Genomic DNA, 24,263 nt, shown 5'->3' on the forward strand with positions numbered 1-24,263 from the left:
AATGCTAATTCAGAGAGATAAATTGTCTTTCCCACATTACAAAACAGGATAAACATATTTTTATTCATTTGTTGGCCATTCATTGGTTGTTTCTTTTTTGGGAAAAGCTTACTCAAGCCTTTCAAAAAATTTTTAATTGAGTCATTGACCTACTTCTTAAATTGCGGGAGTTCTTAATGTTGTTTAATATTATTAATACTTTGTTATCTAAATTTGCTGCAAATATTTTTCCTGTTTGTGGCTTGTCTTTTTACATATTTTTAACAAAACTTATCCATTTATTGTGATCAAATTTATCTCTCTTAATGGTCAGCTTGTTTTATATAATCTTAAATATTTCATAGATCAAGGATCATAATGATAGTCACACTTTTTTTAGGAATGTCTTAAAGTTTGCCTTTCACATTTAATTTTCTACATAATTTGAACTTGATGTTTGAATTCAGTGTGATTTAGGCATTACATTTCATTTTAATCATAGGGATAACCAATTGTTCCATACCATTTTGAATGTTAATAATTTCCCCACTGCTTCAAAATTTCAGATGTGTTACATATATCATGCTTCTTACTAATATTTGCAAATATCTACTTCTGATTTTTCTATTCTTTTCCACAAGTTACATTGTCTATCCTTGTGCTGACAGTATGTAAATTAGTAAAACTAATATAGCTTTAAGCAAGCATTAATATTCTAATTTCTCCCTTTCATCTTTTCCAGAATGTCTTGATAGTCCTAGTCTTTTTCTCTGCTTTTAAAGTTTAGAATATTACTTGAAAAATCCTGTGTCAAATTGTTATGGTTATTCAATTATATCTGTAAATCAACCTGTGATTATCTAACGCTGTCATGTTAGGTTTCTTATTCAGCAACATGCATGCCTCTCTATTTATTCAGGTATTCTTTAATATATTCCACTCCATTTTACACTTATCTTGAAAGAGTTTTGGGTACATTTTTTAAAGATTGTTTCTGGTTCACTTATTATTTCAATTTAGATTGTTTTAAAATATATATGTAATCTCCAAAAATAATAAACATATTGTCTCTTCTTTTTTATACTTCTGGCTAAGGCATCAATACAATGTTTTTGTTTTGTTTTGTTTTGTTTTCTGAGATATAGTCTCAATAACTGTTGCCCAGGCTGGAGTGCAGTGGCAGGACGTTGGCTCTCTGCAACCTCTGCCTCCCAGGTTCAAGTGATTCTCGTGCCTTAGCCTCCTGAGTAGCTGGGAGTACAGGCATCTGCCACCACACTCAGCTAATTTTTTTTAATTTTTTACTTTTAGTAGAGAAAGGGTTTCATCATTTTGGCCAGGCTGATCTCAAATTCCTGACCTCTAGTGATCCGTCTGCTTTGGCTTCTCAAAGTGCTGGGATTACAGGCATGAGCCACCGTGCCTGACCAGACACAAATACAATGTGAATAGAAATGTTGAGAGTGGCCATACTTGTTTTGTGTGTATAATAGAGGAATGCTTATATTTCTCCATGAAGCATTATGTAGGCTTTAGCATCTATACCACATCTACATGTTCAATTTTTAAAAATAAAATAAAAAATTGTTATTGAATTATACCAAATGTGCTGTCTGCTGCAAGTGAAATGATTACATGGTTTAGGGATTTTAATAATTGAATGTGATATGGTAATTAATTAAATATGTAATATAAAACCAATTATTCATTTTTGTGATAAACCAAACTTGGTCATGATATATTATTTGTTTAATATTTATTTGTGGTTGGTACTTAACTTTGCAACATGAGTATCTTTTTAATGTATGTCTTATCCCTTCTTTCAAATAGTAAAAACATCCTAGAACACGTGGACTCTTAACACCCTCCCAGCTAGCACACTATTATTGTCTAGTTTAGTCCTGTCTCATTTTCCTTTTAATCTCACACTTTAGGCAGCATTTTATCATATTCATATGTTTTTTGTTTAGATGTAATTACATATTCACTTTGTTTTCATCTCATAATTTCATGTCAGGGTGATTTTATTTCCTCCAGAACTACATTCTTAGAAACTTTTTTAGTGATGCATGTGGCTGTAAATTCTGTTCATTTTTCTATACTTGAAAATGTACTTCTTTTACTCTCATTCATGAAAAGTATATTCTCTGGTTTCAAAATTTTAGGTTTACAGTTATTTTTTCTCAATACTGTAAAAATACAATCCCTGCTTTTTTTGGCCCTGTTTGTCAGCATTTGCTCACTGGGCAACACTAACGTTAGTAACTGCTTCAAATACTTATTAAACACCTAATGTGCCCAGTGTTACTCTAGGCTTCACTTACTTCCCATTGTAGTCTATTACCTGAATATTTCTGTAACTTTCAAATGAGTTACATTATAACTTATCTCAGAACTAGTTGTTTTCTAGCAAAAGAACTTTATAAGAGAATCTATATCTCCATACTGATAAAGGTAGAAATCTTACTAATTTAAGATTGATAATATCACAAATATAATATTATGTCCAGCAAATAAACAATTAAAAACAAAACACTGACATAACTACTTAACCCATATTTGAAATAATTATATGAATGTTTCAGTGGAATGCAAACTCATTCAGATAATAGCATGTATGGGAAACTGCAAGAATGATTCATTCCTGTTTGTAATTTAAGAATCGTATTGGCATTTTCAGGCAAGGTAATTGGAAACATCTACAAGCAGCTCATTTGTCTCAAGTGACAAGAGATTTTTCTCTCTAATCAAATCAATTTCAGAATGTGAGTAGGGGAAACAGAGAGAATGAGAAACATGACAGCAAAATATATGCCTAATTGATTTACTTTATTCTACTTAACAAAAATTACTTAGCACTGATTATTTTTAAAATCTATGTTAGGTTCTGAGGATCTGAGCTTGAAATTTGCATATACCTTTTTGGGGGTGAGCAGCACAGGTAATTTTGTTTTTGTTTTTGTTTTGTTTTTACTTAAGTCGTTTTTGAGGAACAGGTGGTGTTTGGTTACATGGATAAGGTCTTTAGTGGTGATTTTGGAGATTTTGGTGCACTCATCCCTGAGCAATGTACACTGTAGCCAATGTTTAGTCTTTTATCCCTCAACCCCCTCTCCTGAGTCCCTAAACTCCACTGAATCATTCTTATGCCTTTGCATCCTCATATCTGAGCTCCCACTTATAAGTGAGAACATGAAATGTTTGGTTTTCCATTCCTGAGTTAAGTCGCTCAGAATAATGGTCTCCATCTCCATCCAGGTTGCTGCAAATGCCATTATTGCATTCATTTCTGAGGCTGACTAGTATTCCATAGTGCATATATATACACATATGTGTGTGTGTGTGTGTGTGTGTATATATATATATATATACACATAAATATATATATATAATATTTTTTATCCACTCATTGATTGATGGGCATTTGGGCTGGTTCCATATTTTTGCAATTGCAAATTATGCTGCTATAAACATGCATGTGCAAGTGGCTTTTTCATATAATGACCTTCTTTTCCTCTGGGTAGTAGTGGGATTGCTGAATCAAATGGAAGTTCTACTTTCATTCTTTATGGAATCTCCATACTGTTTTCCATAGTGGTTGTACTAGTTTACGTTCACACCAGCAGTGTAAAAGTGTTTCCTTTTCACCACATCCATGCCAACATCTATGTTTTTTAAATTTTTTAATTATAGCCATTCTTGCAGGAGTAAGGTAGTATTGCACTGTGGTTTTAATTTGCATTTCCCTGATAATTAGGGATGTTAAGCTTTTTTTTTCATATGTTTCCTGGCTATTTTTATATCTTCTTTTGAGAATTGCCTTTTCATGTCCTAAAATTCATACAGAACCAAAAAAGAGCCTGCATAGCCAAATCAAGACTAAGCAAACAGAACAGGTCTAGAGGCATTACATTACATTACCCAACTCCAAACTATACTACAAAGCTATAGTCATCCAAACACCATGGTACTGGTATAAAAATAGGCACATAGGCCAATGTAACAGAATGGAGAGCCCAGAAATAAAGCCAAATACTTACATCCAATTGATCTTCCACAAAGCAAACAAAAACATAAAGTGGGGAAAGGACATCCTATTCAACAAATGGTGCTGAGATAATTAGCAAGCTACATGTAGAAGAATGAAACTGAATCCTCATCTCTCATCTTATATGAAAATCAATGCAAGAGGGATCAAAGACTTAAATCTAAGACCTGAAAACTTACACATTCTAGAAAATGGGAGGCCAAGGCAGGTGGATCACCTGAGGTCAGGAGTTCAAGACCAGCCTGGCCCAACATGGTGAAATCCCATCTCTACTAAAAATACAAAAATTAGCCTGGTGTGGTGGTGGGTGTCTGTAATCCCAGCTACTCTGGAAGCTGACGCAGGAGAATTGCTTGGACCTGGGAGGCAGAGGTTGCAGTGGGCTGAGATCATGCCACCGCACTCCAGCCTGGGTGACAGAGTGAGAATTGGTGAAAAAAAAAAAGAAAAGAAAAGGAAAGAAAAAAAAAAAAAACTCTTCTAGATATTGGCTTAGGCAAAGAGTTTATAACAAAGAATCCAAAAGCAAAGATAAATAAATAGGACTTAATTAAACTGAAAAAATTCTTCATTGCAAAAGAAATAATCAGCACAGTATACAGACAACCCACAGAGTGGGAGAAAATTTTCGCTAACTATGCATCTGATAAAGGACTAATATCCAGAGTCTACAAGGAACTCAAACAAATCAGCAAGAAAAAAAAAATCTCCTCAAAAAGTGGGCTAAACACAGGTAATTGTGGGAAAAAAATCTTGTTCTTAGAGAGACATACAAAGCATGAAGGGAAAAGCAACCTTTAAAAATACAGGTATACCTTGGAGATATTGTGGTCACAGTTACAGACCATGCCAATAAAGCAAATGTTGAAATAAAATAAGCCACACCCTTTTTGGGGGTTTTCAGTGCATATAAAGGATATGTTTACAATATACTGTAGTCACTTAAGTGTGCAATAGCATTATGTCTAAAAAAAAGGTACATATCTTAATTTAAAATACTTTATTATTAAAATGCTAATAGTCATCTGAGCCTTCAGCGAGTTGTAATCTTTATGCCAATGGAGGGTCTTGCCTGGATGTTGATGGCTACTGAGTGAGGGTGGTGGTTGCTGAAGGTTGGGGTGGCTGTGTCAATTTCTTAAAATTAGACAATGATGTTTGTCATACTGATTCACTCTTCCTTTCATGAAAGATTGCAGCACGTGATGCTGTTTGATGGCATTGTATCCAAAATAAAAGTATTTTGAAAATTGGAGTCAGTCCTCTCAAACTCTGCCACGTTTTGAGTAACTAACTTCACATAACATTCTAAATCTGTTTTTGTCATTTCAACAGTATTCACAGCATCTTCACCAGGAAGGAGTAGGTTTCATAAGAAGCAACTCCTCATCCATTAATGTTTGATCATAAAATTGCAGCAATTCAATCAGTTACCTCTTTAGGCTCCATTTCTAATTCTAATTCTCTTGCTATTCCCACCATATCTGTAGTTACTTCCTCTGCTGAAGTCTTGAACTTCTCAAAATTATCCATGAGGGTTGGAGTCAACTTCTTCCAAACTCCTGTTAATGTTGACATGTTGACTTCCTCCTATGAATCATGAATGTTCTTAAGGTCATGTAGAATCATGAATTCTTCCCAAAAGCATTTTAATTTACTTTGCCCAGATACATCAGAAGAATCACTTTTCTATGGCAGCAATAGTCTTGCAAAATGTATTTCTTAAATAATAAGATTTGAAAGTCACAATTACTCTTTGATCTGCTTGCTGCAGAATGCATGTTGTGTTAGCAGGCATGTAAACCACATAAATCTCTTTGTGCATCTTCTTCAGAGCACTTGTGTTGTCTGGTGCATTGTCCATGAGCAGCAATATTTTGAAAGAAACCATTTTTTTTTTCTAAGCAGTAGGTGTCAACAGTGGGCTTCAAATATTCAGTAAGCCATGCTATAAACAGAAGTGCTGTCATCTTGGCTTTGTCGTTACATTTCTAGAGCACAAGAAGAGTAGATTTAGCATAAATCTTAAGGTCCTTAGGATTTCTGGAATAGTAAATGAGCATCAGCTTCAACTTACAGTCACCAGCTTCATTAGCCCCTAATAAGAGAGTTAAGCCTATCCTAGGAAGCCTTGAAGTCAGGCATTGACTTCTCCTCACTAGCTATGAAAGTCATAGATGGTGTCTTCTTCCAACAGAAGAATTCTAATTTCAATTGAAAAACTGTTGTTTAGTATAGCAACTGTTGTTTATACTAACAACAGTTCTATCAATTATCTTAGCTAGGTTTTCTGGATAGCTTGCTGGATCTTCTTCATCAGCACTTGCTGCTTCACCTTGAACTTTTAGGATATGGAGATGACTTCTTTCCTTAAGCTTTTTGAACCAAGCTCAGCTAGTTTGCAACCTTTCTTTGGCAGCTTCCTCACCTCTCTCAGCCTTCATAGAATTGAAGAGAGTTAGGGTGTTTCTCTGGATTAGGCTTTGGTTTAAGGGAATGTTGTGATTGGTTTGCTCTTCTATCCATACTTCTACAACTTTCTCCATATCAGCAATAAGGCTGTTTTTCTTTCTTATCATTCATGTGTTCACTGGAGTAGCACTTGTAATTTTCTTCATGAACTTTTCCTCTGCATCGACAATTTAGCTGTTTAATACAAGAGGCCTAGCTTTCCTACCTCTTGGTACAAAAGGCATATTGCATATGAGCTCTTCAAAATATCAAACGTTTCAATAACATAGTCTATATAATATATGGAGTTTCATATAAACATTGTTTTATTATTAGAAATGTTATTGAACACCTACCACATCAAAAGTGTCATACATTAACCACAAAATTACACTGAAGTTTATTAATATTCTTCAGCCACTTCCAGATGGATTTGGATGTTGTTTGGAACAAAATAAATATCTACTTACAAAATAGCCACATGCAGTATGCAAATTTCCCCCAACTTACTACATTTTTTCGCTTTATGTCTAAAAATGGAGACTTTGATTGGTTGGAGGGAGGTGAAACCAAGCTTCATCCAAATTAGGATTTCTTAATCAGTGAGTGATGATAATCTGTTTCTGAAACTCACATTGACTTTCAAAAACACAATGATTTTAGGACAGTTCTGGCTACAGTTTTCAACAGCAGCCTGAATCTCTGTTGGAGGAATTGAAGATTCTAGCACGGCAAATCCCTGATGATTCTGCCTCCATGTGTGTAGACCCGGGATGATTGATTTAGGTGAAATTGGCTGGAACAGTTTTGTACCATCCACAGGGAGAAAAAAAAAAAAAAAAAACACCAAAACTCTAGGGTGTTGATGCACATGATACTTCAAGTTTTATCTTCAAAATCAGAAGTGAAAAATCAACAAAATTGTTAAATGTTTCTCTCAGGCATTCCTTTATAAAAATTCCAGTTTTGAAAATGGCAGTTTATTTTTTGGCATAGAGTCTGTCATTTGAATTTGATGAGCCTTTATTTTTGCCAGTAAATTACTCACAGTAAGTTGTAAGTAGCCTTTCCCTTTCACTTAGAAAGTATGAATCTAGGCAATTGTTTTTAGTTTCCCCTTGAATAGCAAAAATTTATTTTTATTTTAAACTAAGGTTATGGTTCAGAATAAATCAAATCAAAAGAGTTGAAACGTGATTAAATTATCCTTATAGTCAAGGAAGTACTAAACCAGATTATTCAAATTCCAGCAATGTCATTTTATTACCAAATATATTTTCTTACCTGCATAAATTTATATACAAGCCACTTCTGACTAAAAATACTTTGATCAATCCCAAATAAAGAAAAACAAAACAGATTTATAGTTCTCTTATCAAGTATCTACATTTTCCTAGCAGCAATCATTTTGAAATAGCAACCAATGAATCTAGATAACTCTTAAGCTTTTGATTGCATGCATGCATAGCTTTCACAGTTTTCCATACCACTAAATCACAATCTTCTTGAGGTAGATATAATGTTTATTTTTTATTTGCCACTGTCCTGAAAGTCATTTTACCACATTAGTATTTATTATTAAGATACTAATTAATTTAAATAGTTTAAATTTAGTTAAATTTTGCAAAGGTAGAAAAATATCAGATATTTTAGTTGTAAGCCTGAAAAAAAATACTGCATGGGGCTATTGAATTAAGTATGTCATTGACAAAATTATCTCGTATGTGAGGGCAGCATCTTTTCTAGAAAGCCATATCTCATCTCACTTTAGGCTAGTCTCAAAAACTGTAGTGCAGTAATCTACTAACTTAACTGTTTTTTTCAGTAAAATGAAAATTCATTGAGAGTATAAATTGATTGCTTACTCATTTCTGGAATCCTTTATATAGAAAGTGTCTACTAAATGTCTGTTAAATAATTCAATATGAAATAAATCAATATGAAAATGTTTCATACTGTAGTACAGCAGTTGTAAAGTGAGAAGCTATTTAAATATGCAAGATGAGTAAAAATATATTAGGCCAGGTATACAAATTAGAAATGCTGGCGTAAATTGGGCTCTCTTGGCTTCAAGAACTTAACAAGGTCTTATGACTTTAAAAGTGGAATGTAGGACAAAAGTGCTTGGGGTGTCCATAGAGGCACATTGTGGATGTGGCAATGGACAGGTAGGTCCAACAATACATAGATTGAATTTTAACTAAAGTAGTGAGAAAAAGGTTTTATAGTCTGATGTAATGCGATTTTTTAAAATAATGTGATCCTTTCTGGATATTAGCATTTGGGAAGTAAATGTCATATGTGCTACATTTTTAAAGCAAAAGTCCTTTGCTATTTCTCAACTCTGGCATCCTAGAAAAACATATAAATCCGCTCAACTATGCCAATATTAATTGCCTTTGGAGATCTTAAGTCTTGTCGCTTAGTCTTAGTCTTTTGGCACTAAAGCCTGGATAGTTTCAGAAATGTGACAACTCTCCTCTCTAAGCCTGTATTTTCTTTCACATAAATTGAAGGATTTGAATCTAATGAACTCCAGTACTTTCTATTTGCATTATCCTATGATGCTTTGGTAGAGAAGACATAGTAAGTGAACATGCAGAGCCATCAGAGTGAAACAATTCCTTATTAAAAACATGAAATAGCTTGTCAATTGCAACTAACTTTCAGTGAAAAAAGAATGCTCCCAAATTATAACAAGGAATCATAGGGGTTAATGTCACATTTAACTAATCTCTTTTTTTCTTCAAATTTATTTTAATTTTTTATTCACATTTATTTTATTTTTATTTTTCATTGTGGCAAAATATACATAACATAAAATTTACCGTTTCAACTATTTTTAATACAGAGAAGTGGCATTAAGTACATTGACATTATTGAGCATCGATCACCATCTGTCTTCAGAACCTTTTTATCTTCCCCAACTAAAACTCTGTACCTATTAAATATTAAACCCCATTTCACCCTTCTGCCATTCCCTGTCAATGTCATTCTACATTTTATGTTTATTAATTGAAATATTCTAAAAACCTAGTATAAGTGCAATCATTCTATATTTAACCCTTGAGGACTGGCTTATATCATTTAGCATGTCTTCAAGACTGATTCACATTATACCACATACCACATTTATTCCCTTTTAAAGGCTAAATAGTATTCCATTTTATGTATATAGTACATTTTGTTTATGCATTTATCTGTTGATGGAAATTGCTTCTACTTTTTAGCTATTATGACTAATGCTGCTCTAAAAATGGATGTACAAATATTTGATTCCCTGCTTTCACTTTTTTTAGGTATATATGCAGAGGTGAGATTGCTGAATCATATGATAATTTCATGTTTGCTTTTTAAATATAGTATGGAATTATCATACTGTTTCCAGCAGCAACTTCACAGTCCTACCAGAAATACCAATTTTTTCCACATTCTGACCAACACTTGTTATTTTCTGGTTTTGTCTTTTTGTTTGTTTGTTTTTAATAGCAGCAATGTTAGTGGGCATGAAGTGGTATCTCATTGTGGTTTTGATTTGCATTTCACTAATGACTAGTGATGTTGAACATATTTTCATGTATTTTTTGGTCATTTGTGTATCTTCTTCAGAAAAAATATGTCTTTTGCCATTTTTTGGTTTATTGTTGCCATTTTTGAGTTTTAGGAATTCTTTTATATAATCTGGGAATAAACCCCTTATCAGATATGTTATTTTCCAACATTTTCTCATATTCCCTGGACCGTCATTTTACTGTTAATAGTGTCCTTTAATACATAAAAGTTTTTAATCTTAAGTCCAACCTATCTATTTTTTAATTTATTTTTTGGCTGCAATTTTTTGTTAAGTCTAATAAATCATGGGCAAATTCAATATCATGATTTTCCATATATTCCTTCCTAAGAGATTAACAGTTTTAGCCCTTATGCTTAGATTTTTCATCCATTTTGAATCAGTATTTGTGTATGGCATAAGGTATGAGTCCAAGTTTATTTCTTCTTTTTTTTTTTTTTTTATTTTTTTTTTAGGAAGGATTTTCCTCTTGTTGCCCAGGCTGGAGTTCAGTGCCATTCAATGCTGTGTTCTCAGCTCACTGCAACCTCCGCCTCCTCAGTTCAAGTGATTCTCCTGCTTCAGCCTCCTAAGTAGCTGGGATTACAGGAAGCCACCACCATGCCTGGCTTTTTGCATTTTTAGTAGAGATGGGGTTTCACCATGTTAGCCAGGCTGGTCTCGAACTCCTGACCTCAGATGATCTGCCAGCCTTGGCCTTCCAAAGTGCTGGGATTACCTTTTGCATGTGGATATCAATTTTTACCAACATCGTTTGTTGAAAAGATTGTCATTGCCTTATTGAATGGTCTTAGCACCCTTGTCAAAAATCATTTAACTATGCATGTGAGGATTTATATTGGGGCTCTGTATTCCCTAGACCTATATTTCCACCTTTATGCCAGTACCACACTGACTTGATTTTGATTACTGTGGGTTTGTAGTAAGTTTTGAAATTATGAAGGGTAGGATCTCCAAGTTTATGCTTCTTTTTAACGATTGTTTTTGGGAATTCTGAGTCATCTGAGATTCCCATATAAATTTTATAATAAACTTTTCTATTTCATCAAAAGTCTTAATTGAAGTTTTTATGGGGATTGTGTTGAATCTGTAGATTTCTTTGGATAGTAAGACTAGTATTGGCAATATTGTCTTTCAATTTATGAAGAATTTATGAACATTTATTTGTCTTTAATATCTTTCAGGAACATTTTGTAGCTTTCAGTATACAAGTCTTTTGCCTCTTGGTTAAGTTTATTCTTAAATATTGTATGCTTTTCAATGCTACTCTAAGTGGAACTGTTTTCTTAATTTCCTTGCTCCCTTAATTGTTAGTCTAGAGAAATGCCATTGATTTTTACATTTTGATTTTGAATCCTACAATGTTGCTCAATTCATGTATTAGTTTTAGAATTTTTTTGCTTGCAGAGGACTTAAAATTTTCTATATATAAAATCATCTGTGAACAGAGATAGTTTTACTTCTTTCTTTCCAGTTAGATACCATTTCTTTTTTTGTTTGTTTCTCTCCTCTATTTGCTTTGGGTAAGGCTTGTAGTACTATGTTGAATAGAAATGGCAAACTATGTCATCTTTGTCTTGTTTCTAAAAATAGAAGAAAAGCTTCCAGTCTTCCACCTTTTAGTATAATGTTGGCTATGAGCTTTGCATATATGGCCTTTATTAGGTTGAAATTGTGTCCCTTTATTCCAAATTTGTTGATTTTTTTTTTTACCATGAAAATGTGTTGATTTCTGTTAAATGCTTTTCTGCATCAACAGACATGATTATATGTTTTCCCGCCAACCCTGTATGCTGTTAATGGATATCCTGCACTGATTGATTTCCATAGGCTGAAGCATCCATGCATTCCGGAACTAAATCCCACTTGGTCATTGTGTATAACACTTTAAAAGTGATGTTGAATTTGGTTTGGTATTATTTTCTTGAACCTATTTAGGTTAACATTTATAAGGACTATTGAATTGTAGTTTTCTTCCACTGTCTTTGTCTGGCTTTGGTATCATGAGAATGCTGATGTCATAGAATATGTTTGTGAGTATTCCCCATCATGAATTTTTTGGAAGTGTCTGTAAAGAATTGGTTTTAATTTTATTTAAATATATACTAGAATTCACTAATGAAGCCGTCTGGTCCTGGGCTTTTATTTTTTTCAGAAGCTTTTGGTTACTGATTTAATCTCTTTATTAGTTAGAGGGTTAATCTCATTTTATATATTTCTTCATAATTTAGTCTTGGTAGGCTGTGTGTTCTAGGAACTTGATCATTTCATCTAGATTATTTAATTTGTGCATAGGACTCCCTTAATTTTTTTATTTTGAAAAAATTTTAAGCCACATAAATTCAAAAAAGTAATATATTTTTACCTGAATGCTTTAAATGTTGATATTTTGCAGTTTGCTTTCTTTTTGTCTTACTGTATTCTTTTTTAATCTTTTACAAAGTAAAATGCAAATATTATATTACTTATTTTTAAATACATTATCAGTTATCTACTTAGTATCACATTTTGTACATAATCAGAATATTAATGATGCTTTTAAGACATTTAAAACAGATATCATAATATTACCAAAATATACATCGTGTTCAGATTGTAACTGAGAGCCATCAAGGTTGCATGTTGTATTTAATTTTTTTTTTGTATTTGAGTTTCCTCTTATGTGAGTGTGTGGTGTTTAACTTATTAATATTTTTCAATAAACCAGGCTAGTTTTCTTGCAGGATGTCCCAGTCCTGGACTTGCCAAGTGGTTCCCTTATGTTTAGATTTGGGGAAATATTTTGATAAATTCTATATAGTTTATATTGTGTATTAATCATTGAAATATATCAAGAACTATATAATGTCAGTTTCTTCCAGTGTTGTAATGCTATTGTCCAGAATTTGATAAAGGTGGTATATATCATACAGGTACATTTGACTTATGTATGTATCATACATAGTTTTTAGATAATTTTAGACCTTTTTTCTACCTCCAACAAACTTTCACTCTGGTTTTAGTATACATTGTTGATTGTTACCATCATCAATTGTTAAACAGTGATTGGAAAATTCATCTGATTTTAATTGTGCTATATTCTGAACATTTGTGGCTCCCCACTGCTAAAACTCAGAACCCCCAAAAAGATGGTGTCAAGAGACAGGACCTTTGGAAAGTGATCAGGTCCCTTATAAAAGAGGTTTGAGAGAGACTGCACTGATGCCATGTAAAGATAGAGAGAAGGTGCCATTGATTATAAATGGGCCCCTTGCCAGACACCTAACCTGTTGGTGCCCTAATATTAGATTTTCTTGCCTCCAGAAAATGAGCAACACATTTCTATTGTTTGTAAGTTACCCACTCTTGAGTTATTTTGTTATAGTAGCCCTAACAGACCAAGACAAATTGCTATTTTTATAGTTTGGAAAATGTAATGAAACAAGCTAACGTGTAAGCTTATAATATTAAAAAAAATACTCAAAGTGTGGATATCTAAAAGAAAATGAAAATAGATGTCTAAACTTGGGAATACCTTGAATCAACATTGAAAGATACACAAATTAGTGCTTTTGCTTTTCATATTGTCTGTATTACAATTTAAAAAAATCATGGTAATTATTTTTCACAATTGGTGTAAAAGACCTTATTAAAATATTTCTATTTTAATGCCTGATTATGGTATGTCACTGTAAGTATGCTTGTTAAAAATCATTCCTGTATTCAATCATTAATTAATCTAAACAAACAACATTTATTATGTGACTATTTGTCTTGGACCAAACAAAGTGTTGGTGGTAGAGAGAAAAAAGACACTATTCACGCTCTTCGGAAAATTGCAACTTGATTGAAAAACAGATGACTGTAATTATAGCATGAAGAATGGCACACCATAATCAATAAGTTATAAAAGAAGTGATTTCCTGAGCATGAGTTTTGAATATATTTTTGATGTAATCAATCTCAAATAATGTATGATTTCATAAACTTAATCTTATTAGAATAAACTTGATAATATAAGCTTAATGATAGACAAACTGATGTTCTAAGTACAGATTCTTTTTATTCTTTTATTTAATGGAGTGAAAACTCAATGAGAGCATATGTAGAAATTCTGAGGTCTTGGTTCCCTACCTACTGTTATTAGTTTCCTGTTTCAAAATTATACAAAAATTTAGCTTTTTTCAATTTTACAAGTTAAATTGCTTTTTTCTTACTGTTTTAAAATAAAATTATTTTGAGAAAAACTAATAATCAAGGATTCTGTTCTCCTCAAATAATAATTATTATGATTTTTGTCTGAAACTATTTGCATCTATTTTTATATATGTATTTAGCACCTAGGATTATAGTACCCATATTCTTTCAAAAACATACACTGAACTAAATTCCAGCACATTAGCTGGAGGTAAAAAAATATGTGTAACCTTCATGCTATAAATTTTGAGTCTGCTGTCTATTCTGCAGGCTTTCATTCCTGGTTGTGAATAAAACTGGTTTTCTTGTACAATGAAAGCATCTGATTATCATTAGGCTTTGTGTCCCAAGCCAAATCTCATCTCAAATTACAATTTCCATAATTCCCATAATCCCCACGTGTAGAAGAAAAAATTAGTTAGTTTGAACTCAGGCTGTTTGAAAATACACAGAGGAAACAAAAGAAAAAAAGAATAAAAATCAATGAAGCACAGCTACAGAATTTAGAAAATAGCTTCAAAGGGACAAATCTAAGAGTTATTGGTCTTTAAGAGGAGGTAGAGAAAGAGATAAGGGTAGAAAGTTTATTCAAAAGGATAATAACATAGAACTTCCCAAACCTAGAGAAAGATACCAATATTCAAGTAGAAGAAGGTCATAAAACATCAAGCAGATTTAAACCAAAAATAACTGCCTCAAGGCATGTAATAATCAAACTACAAAATGTCAGGAATACGAAAAGGATTCTAAATGCAGCAAGAGAAAAGAAACAAATAACATAATTGGAGTTTCAATACGTCTGGCAGCAGATTTTTCCGTGGAAACATTACAGGCCAAGAATGAAAAAAATAATACAAAAGATCAATGAAACAAAAACTTGTTTTTTAAAAAAGTCAAATTAACAAACTTTTAGGTAGACTAAAAGAAAGAAGATCCAAATAAATAAAATCAGCAGTAAAGAAGGAGACATTACAACTGATACTGCAGAAATTCAAAGGATTATTAGTGGCTACTATGTGTAATGATATACCAATGAATTGGAAAATCTAGAAGAAATGAACAAATTCCTAGATAAATACAACCTACCAAGATTGAACGAGGGAGAACCTGAACAGTTCTTAAAACCTGAACAGACAAATATCAATTAATGAGATTGAAGCCATAAAAAAATGCCTTCCAGTAAAGAAAAGCCTGGGACCTGATGGCTTCACTGCTGAACTCTATCAAACATTTAAAGAAAAACTAATACTAATTTCACTCAAACTATTCTGAAAATAGATGAGGAGTAAATACATCCAAACTCATTCTATGAAGCCAATATTACCCTGAAATCAAAACCAAAACACCTCAAAAAAAATACTAAAGGCCAATATAACTGATGAATATTGATGCAAAAATCCTCAACAAACAACTAGCACACCAAATTCAATAATACATTGTAAGATTATTTATAATGACCAAGTGGGATTTATCCCTAGGATGCAAGGATGATTCAACATATATAAATCAATTAATGTGATACATTATATCAACAAAATGAAGAACAAAAACCATATGATCAATTTCAATTGCTGCCGAAAAAGCATTTGAATCACCATCTCTTTATGATAATTACCTTAAAAATCTGTAGTATGGAAGGAACATACATCAACATAATAAAAGCCATGTACAATAGACCCATAACTAGTATCATACTGAATGGGGAAAATGTGAAAGCCTCTCTTCTAAGACCTAAAACACGACAAAGATGCCCTCTGTCACCACTGTTATTCTGCATAGTACTGGAAGTCCTAGCTAGAACAATCAGACAAGAGAAAGATATAAAGGGCATCCAAATTGAAAAGAAAGAAGTACCATTATCCTTGTTTGGACTCCACCAAAAAACTATTAGAATGGATAAACAAATTCAATAAAGTTTCAGGATACTAAATCAACGTACAATAATCAGTAGCATTTCTATATACCAACAGTGAATAATGGGAAAAAGAAATTTAAAAAGTAATCCTCTTTATAATAGCCAAACATAATATTAAATACCTAGGAATTAACCAAAGAAGTGAAAGATTTCTATAATGAAAACTATAAAACATTTATGAAAGAAATTGAAGAGGACAAAAAAAATGGGAAAATATTCCGTGTTCATGGATTGGAAGAATCAATATTGTTGAAATGTCCATACAGCCCAAAGCAATCTACAGATTCACTGTAATCTCTATTAAAATACCAGCAATATTCCTCACAGAAATAGAAAAAGAAAACAGTTCTAAAATTTATATGGAACCACAAACAGCCGAGAATAGCCACAGCTATCCTAAGGAAAAAGAACAAAGCTGGAGGAATCACATTACCTGACTTCAAATTATACTAAAGAGCTATAGTAATGAAAACAGCATGGTACTGACATAAAAACAGATACATAGATCAATGGACCAGAGTAGAGAACCCAGAAACAAATCCATCTAAGTACAGTGAACTCTTTTTTCACAAGGGTGCCAAGAACCTACAGTGAAAAAAAAAGCCTCTCTACTAAATAGTGCTGAGGAAATTGGACATCCGTATGCAGAAGAATGAAACTGTCAGCATTTTAAAAAATCAAATCAAAATGGATTAAAGACAAATCTAAGACCACAAACTGTAAAACTACTACAAGAAAACATTGAGGAAAATCTGAAGGACATTGATCTGGCCAAAGATTTCTTGAGCAATGCCCCACAAGTACAGGAAACTGAAGCAAAAATAAACAAGTTAAAAAGCTCTGCACAGCAAAGGATACAATCAACAAAGTGAAGATACAACCCACATAATGAGAGAAAATATTTGCAAACTCCCCATCTGACAAGCGGTTAGTAACCAGAATATATAAGGAGCTCAAACAACTCTGTAGAAAGTCATCTAATAATATAACCAAAAAAAGGTCAAAAGGTTTGAATAGGCATTTTTCATAAAAAGACATACAAATGGCAAACAGCCATATGAAAAAGTGCTCAGTGCCATTGATAATCAGAGAAATGCATATCAAAACTGCAATGAGATATCGTCTCACCCCAATTAAAATTTCTTGTATCCCAAAAAACAGGCAATAACAAATGGTGGCAAGGATGTGGAAAAAAGGGAACCCCTTATACACTGTTGGTGGGAATGTAAATTAGTACTATCACTATGGAGAAAAGTTTGAAGGGTCCTAAAAAATCTAAACATTGAACTGCCCTATGATCCATCAATCCCACTGGTGGGTATATAACCCAAAGAAAGGAAATCAGCATATTAAAAAGATATCTGCACTCTCATGCTTGTTGTAGCACTGTTTACAATAGCTAAGATTTTGAAGCAACTTAAGTATCCATCAGAAGATGAATGGATAAAGAAAATGTGGTACTTACACATTGGAGTACGAGACAGCCATAAAAAGAGAATGAGATCTCATCATTTGAAACAACATGGATAGAACTGATGATCATTATGTTAATATGAAATGAGCCAGGCACAGAAAGACAAACATTGTATGTTCTCATTTATGGGATGTAAAAATAAAAACAATTGAACTCATTGACATAGAGAGTAGAAGGGTGGTTGCTATAGGTTGAGACAGGTAGTAGGGGGATTGGGGTAAGGGGAGATTGTTAATGATTTCAAAAAAAAAAAAAGAAAGAATGAATAAGACCCACTATCTGATAGCACAATAGGTGACTATAGTCAATAATAATTGTGCACTTTAAAATAAAGAATGTAATTGGGTTGTTTGGAACTCAAAGAATAAATGCTTGAGGGAATAGATACTTTATTCTCCATGATGTGCTTATTTCACATTGCATGCCTATATCAAAACTTCTCATATACCTCATCAATATATACACCTACTATGTACCCACAAAAATAAAAAATAAAATAAAGTCATTTCTTATTTGTTGCTTCCTGTTTACTGGGTATTTTCTCCCATCCTACCTATACGGACAAAAAAAAAAAAAAAAACACTTTCTTATTAAACACATTTTTCCCTTACATGTCATTGAAAATTGACAAATTATAGAATATAGTCATATTTCTTTTGTTGTTGTCATTGTTTTGAGATGGAGTCTCTCTGTGTCCCCAGGCTGCAGAGCAGTGGCTTGATCTTGGCTCACTGCCACCTCTGCCTCTGGGATTCAAGCGATTCTCCTGCCTCAGCCTCCCGAGTAGCTGGGGCTACAGGCGCCCACCACCACGCCTGGCTAATTTTTTGTATTTTTAATAGAGACGGGGTTTCACCGTGTTGGCCAGGATAATCTCGATCTCCTGACCTCATGATTTGCCCGCCTCGGCCTCCCAAAGTGCTGGGATTACAGGCGTGAGCCACCGTGCCAGCCCCAATATAGTCACATTTCTTGCCAGTATGTATAGACATATTTGTGACATTTATTTTTACATAGATATTTACAAGCAAGTAGTATAAAATGAAGGAAAAAAAGATGAGTATCAACATCATGCTGAAAAATTTATAGTATTAAGAATGAGACCAGCCGGGTGCGGTAGCTCATGCCTGTAATCACAGCACTTTGTGAGGCCGATGCGGGCAGATCACGAAGTCAGGAGATCAAGACCATCTTGGCTAACACGGTGAAACCCCATCTGTACTAAAAATACAATAAAAAAGAAAAAGAAAAAGAAAAAAAAATTAGCCGGGCGTGGTGGCGGGCGCCTGTAGTCCCAGCTACTCTGGAGGCTGAGGCAGGAGAATGGCGTGAACCCGGGTGAGCCGAGATCGCATCACAGCACTCCAGCCTGGGCGGCAGTGCAAGACTCTGTCTCAAAAAAAAACAAAAACAAAAACAAAAAAGAATGAGACCTAGATCCATCTTTAATGAATCCATGACCTTAAAACATTAAAGTTTCTGAGCTACAATTTTCTAATTGTTGAAGAGTACTGTAGTACCAGTAGCTGTCATAACAAAGATGCCCTGAAATTGATTTATTAAAAAATTAGTATAAAATGGTAGCTGTTTTCATTTTTACATTTGCTATTTTATTTGCCTTTATTCATAAATCTCTCTTTGATAGACAGCAATAAGCTAGAAGTTATGCAATCACTTCCTAACTGCATTATATCCCCTAAACGTGAGCAGCTAAGGCACATTATATACCACCAGGTGTTGAATATACCACAAGGAATTAAGGGAATTTTCACAAGCCTTGGAGCCAGGCAAAGTGAGCATGCAGAAATTATTATTTGATTTACAAGAATGCTCAAATAATGAGTATTCTATTTTAAGTCTTTACTAATTTTTTTTTTAAAAAGAAGAAATAATTACTTGGTTTAAATGGTGGCTATGAAAAAGAGTTCCAATGTATCTATTTCTATTGGTAATTAGAACTCATTGAATCTAACAAAATACTGCTTTGGTGAATAAGAATTATTGTATATCTTATATCTATAAAGAACATTTAATTCTCATTGTAATTGGTTTAATGATAAATTGTAAGGCATGGTAATAACATTATTGATGATATCAAGATTCAAGGTAGAATTTATTTATTTAAAGCCAAAACACACTAATTGTTTTTCATTTACTCAGGCATTTGGTAGTTATTAGACACAATATATTGACTAATACTTATGTTTTCTTTTGGTATTGGTGGTACTGATTCCCCAGTTAGTATTTTCTAGGAATTACTTCTATCCATTACACAAGGATATTGTATTTTTAATAGAATGTGACTCTGGCACTCACTCCTGCCTTCTGTTACTCCACATTTGGATAATTAAACAAAATGTGGAAAGAATTTCTGATCTAGGATTATTAAACTTGGTCCAAGAGTATATAGTAAAGCTCTTTCCAGCAATTGAAGTTGTGAGATGCAAAATTCAAACACCATAAGAGGACGTGTTTTCATTATAAAGAGAAAGTCTGCGTGAGTGAAAACAATGAAGTGTATTCAAAGAAAAAAATGATAATAAGGAAGATAAAGTCTTAGCTTTGTTCAAGTTCCTGGCCCAGTTGTTCTGAGGATTAGCTGTGTCTGTAAAATTTCAGCTACAATGTTATTCGCCATTATATTTCTATTTAATGCAATATCCTTCAATGCATTAAAAGATACATTGAATTTTTCTAGTTGCAATTAAGACTCCAGTTAACATTTGTACTTAAAATTCCTCTTATATTTGGAGAAAAACAACAACAACAAAATACTCTTATTTTGAATGGAGATAAGTAATTCTTACTTATTTCAAAAAGGATTTTAAGTTATTTGATGGACTCAGTAAATTAACACTGGAAGTCCCTCTGTGAGGACTTACTATATGATTGATTGTATTACAATTAAAAATATTCTTTACAACTTCATAAATAGAAAACATCTACAGATGTCTCAATTGGAAAATAAAATATAAAGCTAAACAAAACAAAAGAAGCAAAACTAATTTGAGTGGTTCCCCCCCAAACATTCCCCCTTTCTTATACCTGAATCCTCTAAGTATGCTCAAATACAATATCAAATGTTAATAATTCAATATATCACCATTAGCTGTAGTTGCCTTGTTGTGTAATAGGTCTCTTGACATTTATTCCCTCTAATTGTACTTATGTACCCTTTGATCTTCCCATTGCCCCATCTCCCCTAATCACCAAAGCCTCTGGTAGTTAATGATGATATAATATATTCTTGAAAAATGTAAAGAGAGTGGTTGTTATGTGCTCTCACCACAAAAATAACTATGTGATGTAACGTATTTGTTAGCTAGCTAGATTTAACCATTCCATGATGTTTATATACTTCAAAAATCATGTTGTACACAATAAAAACATACACTGTTAGTGTATCGGCTGGGCGTGGTGGCTTACTCCTATAATCCTAGAGCTTTGGGAGGCTGAGGCGGGTGGATTGCCTGAGGCTGAGGCGGGTGGCCTGGCCAACATCATGAAACACCATCTCTACTAAAAATACAAAATTAGCCGTATGTGGTGGCACGCCTGTAGTCCCAGCTACTTCGGAGGCTGAGACAGGAGAATCGCTTGAAGCTGAGAAGTGGAGGCTTCAGTGAGCCAAGATCGCACCACTGCACTCCAGCCTGGGCAAGACAAACCAAGCCTCCATCTCAAAAAAAGAAAAGAAAACAAAACAAAACAAAACAAAAAAACAAAACAAACAAACACAATTCACTGTTATCTGTCAGTTAATTTGTTTTTATTAATGAAGGTTGCAGATGGAAATAAGATTGCTATTCGTCTGGCCTTATGACTTCTGACATAAAAAGATAGGCATGTTGGCACATGCCTGTAACCCCACCTACTGAGGAGGCTGAGGCAGAAGTATCACTTAAGCCCAGAAATTCAAATCCAGCCTGAGCAACATAGTGAGACCCTATCTTAAAAATAAACCAACCAACGAACAAACAAAACCGTTGAAATACAGAACTACAAGAAGAGATGATAAATTTATTTTTTTAAGAAACTAACTTTGTAGTAATTTATTATGGAAACCACAGAACACAGATACAACCAGATAGCTTAGAAGTATTTATAGAAAAATTTGAGTAGTAACTTTTTTTGGAAGTAAATCTTTTCTCTAATACTCAATGATTTAAAAAAATCACTTTATTAAATCTTGTTAATATTTAAATTGGTACATTTTAATACAGTGTGGTAAGAATGATGGTGTTATAGAGAGTTTTAAACATTGACTTCACAGAGATAAACACAATTTAAATGTACAACATGTTTTGTCAGAGGAATTATGGAATTTAAAAAACAAGGCACCTAATTCAGATTTGCTGGACAGAAAAGATTACTGAAATAAACAGAAATCTAAGCAGGAACCCAAAGGATGATTAAATCTGAGTTTATCATATGAGTGGGGACAAAGTGTTGAAAGAGTAAACTATATATGAAAAAGACTGGAATTTTAAGTAACACATGAAGGTCAAGAAGTGAGAAATTCAAAATAATTATATGTAAAGTGTCAAGGTAAGTTGCCCATATTAGGACTAATTTAAAGAAATACTTATTGAGGGCTTAAATTTTTTTCATACCACTAGTCTTTGTGACTTTATGGTTAATCATCTATAGATCAGGTAAACATGAGGAGAAATAGCTAATTGACATTACAAGTAAAAGATCATGAAGTTACCCAATTCTCCTGACTACAAGCAATTCATTCTAACTCATATTATCTATATTTCCAAACAAGTATCAGTAGAGTACTGTGTCATTTTGCCTATTTTAAGAAACTGATGCCACCAAATTTATTTCTTTATAAACAAAATCAAGGCACATAATTATAATTTCAGAGACTTCGATCACATTAGCTATTCTGAAAACTTACATCATCATTCTGGAAACACCACTTGCCACGCACACACAAAAATAGTAACCCATTAAATTTGTAAGACCCAAAATACCTGAAACATCTGCCTTTTAAGGGGTTGAACTTGCAGAAGAATTTACACAGAAGATACGCTTAAATGACAATCCATCATCAACACTAACCCAAACACATTAAGTATTTTTATATATGCTTTAAAATGTCAGTAAAGATGACTCATCCCTTGGAAGCTACTACCAGTGGAGACTGTCTTGCTTTAACTTTCTCTCTTTCATGGTTCACTTTTCTATGACCAGATGTTATTATAGCAACAGACATTATAATAAACCGTTTACAGAATATCCCAGAATACTTTATAAACACTGATTTCCTGGAGAATGATTTTCAATTTTGTGCATGTTCTTTGTATCTTTAAAGTCTTGAGTCAGACTCATCCATATGTCCACCTATCACAGCCACCTGATAGTCAAAATGTGTAAGTTAGTATCAAAATTGATATTGCAAATGTAAACTGAAAGGAAATAACATTATAGAGTTTACTTTTAAAGATCATGTGTCTTCAGGCAAATGTAAAATTGGGGCACTATATTAGTCATAAGCACTATTTGTTATAAGCACTATATCAGCAGCAAGAAATCAAACAACTTTAACGTGGCAAAACTTGGGCAATCTGACACTTGGACATGAATTTCCCTTTAACAACCTCTATTCTATCCACAACAATATCTTTCTTTATCATATTTTCAGTACCCTACCAGAGCCAGTTAAATGGAAAATTGTAAAAATGTTTTTAGGGCAGTTAATGCTTTCTCTACCACTTTTCCAAAACTCTCTTTTTGCTAGTCCTTATCCCTGGATAGTAGGAGTTATATACGTACTCTTTTCTTCCTTTAGAAAAACACAAGAACAATTGTTCATGAGTACCTTTCTTCTTTCATTTCAGGGTTTTTTTTTTTTTTTTTGGTTCAGCTATATCTAAATAAGTTTGTCTTACCAATAAGCAAGTTTGTTTTTGTGAACAGTTGTGCCAAGTATGACATCGTGGCAAAATTACCTCATTTGCAATGGCTGATATCATGAGAATATTGACCTTTTATTAGAAGACAAAGTTGGTGTATTACCTTAACAATATCAGTAGGAAACCCAGGCTGTTTCTACACATCCATGCCTCTATCCACACTGAGAGCTTTGAATCGCAGACTTGCCATCTGATTACAAAATGGCTGGTAGAGTTCCAGACATGCCATCAAAAAAATAACAACCAAACAGTAAGGAAAAGAAGAGAGCAAAAGGCATCTATCACATTTACAAGAAAGAACAGATTTTTCAGGAAAAAGTCTTCTGCCATGCATATACACACACTGTCCAGTAGAATATTCATACATCTTATTAGCAAGAGCTGCCACATCCTTAACTTGAATTAAGCTCTGGATAAGGATAAGTCATTATTTTTGGCTAACAATCATGATCCAACCCCAGGAGCAAAGTGGTAGTGGCTATCTGATAAAATTTGTCAAATATAGTTTGCAGTTTTGTGCAAAATGTTCAACATAGACAATGATGTCTATGCATGTATTTATGTGCAAGAAAACAGGGAGTCAAGGTAGAAGGGAGATAGGTGGGCATGAGAGAGCATGAAAGAGAGACAGAGAGAGAGAGATAGAAAAAAGAGAGATTTGATTTATAATACTCAATATTCAGAATAATATAATTGTATAAATAACAATATCATTTATATTCTCA

The 24,263-nt window shown here is 33.2% G+C and overlaps 1 protein-coding gene across 9 annotated transcripts in view; it reads left to right on the forward strand.

Moving 5' to 3' along the window:
* Positions 1–24,263, forward strand: part of LOC117981491 (putative uncharacterized protein encoded by LINC00269) — a 920,685-nt gene that overhangs the window by 496,413 nt on the left and 400,009 nt on the right. For 3 of the 9 annotated variants that reach the window (XR_008626496.2, XR_008626492.2, XR_008626498.2), the window contains one exon: positions 10,505–24,158. The exons of the other annotated variants lie outside the window; for them this stretch is intronic. The gene's annotated coding sequence lies outside the window, so the exon portion shown is untranslated. Of the gene's footprint in view, positions 1–10,504; positions 24,159–24,263 lie in introns of those variants that run through there. 9 annotated transcript variants of the gene reach the window in all.

This window comes from Pan paniscus, chromosome 7 (genome assembly GCF_029289425.2).
Source record: "Pan paniscus chromosome 7, NHGRI_mPanPan1-v2.0_pri, whole genome shotgun sequence".
In the NCBI taxonomy this organism is placed as follows: Eukaryota; Metazoa; Chordata; class Mammalia; order Primates; family Hominidae; genus Pan; species Pan paniscus.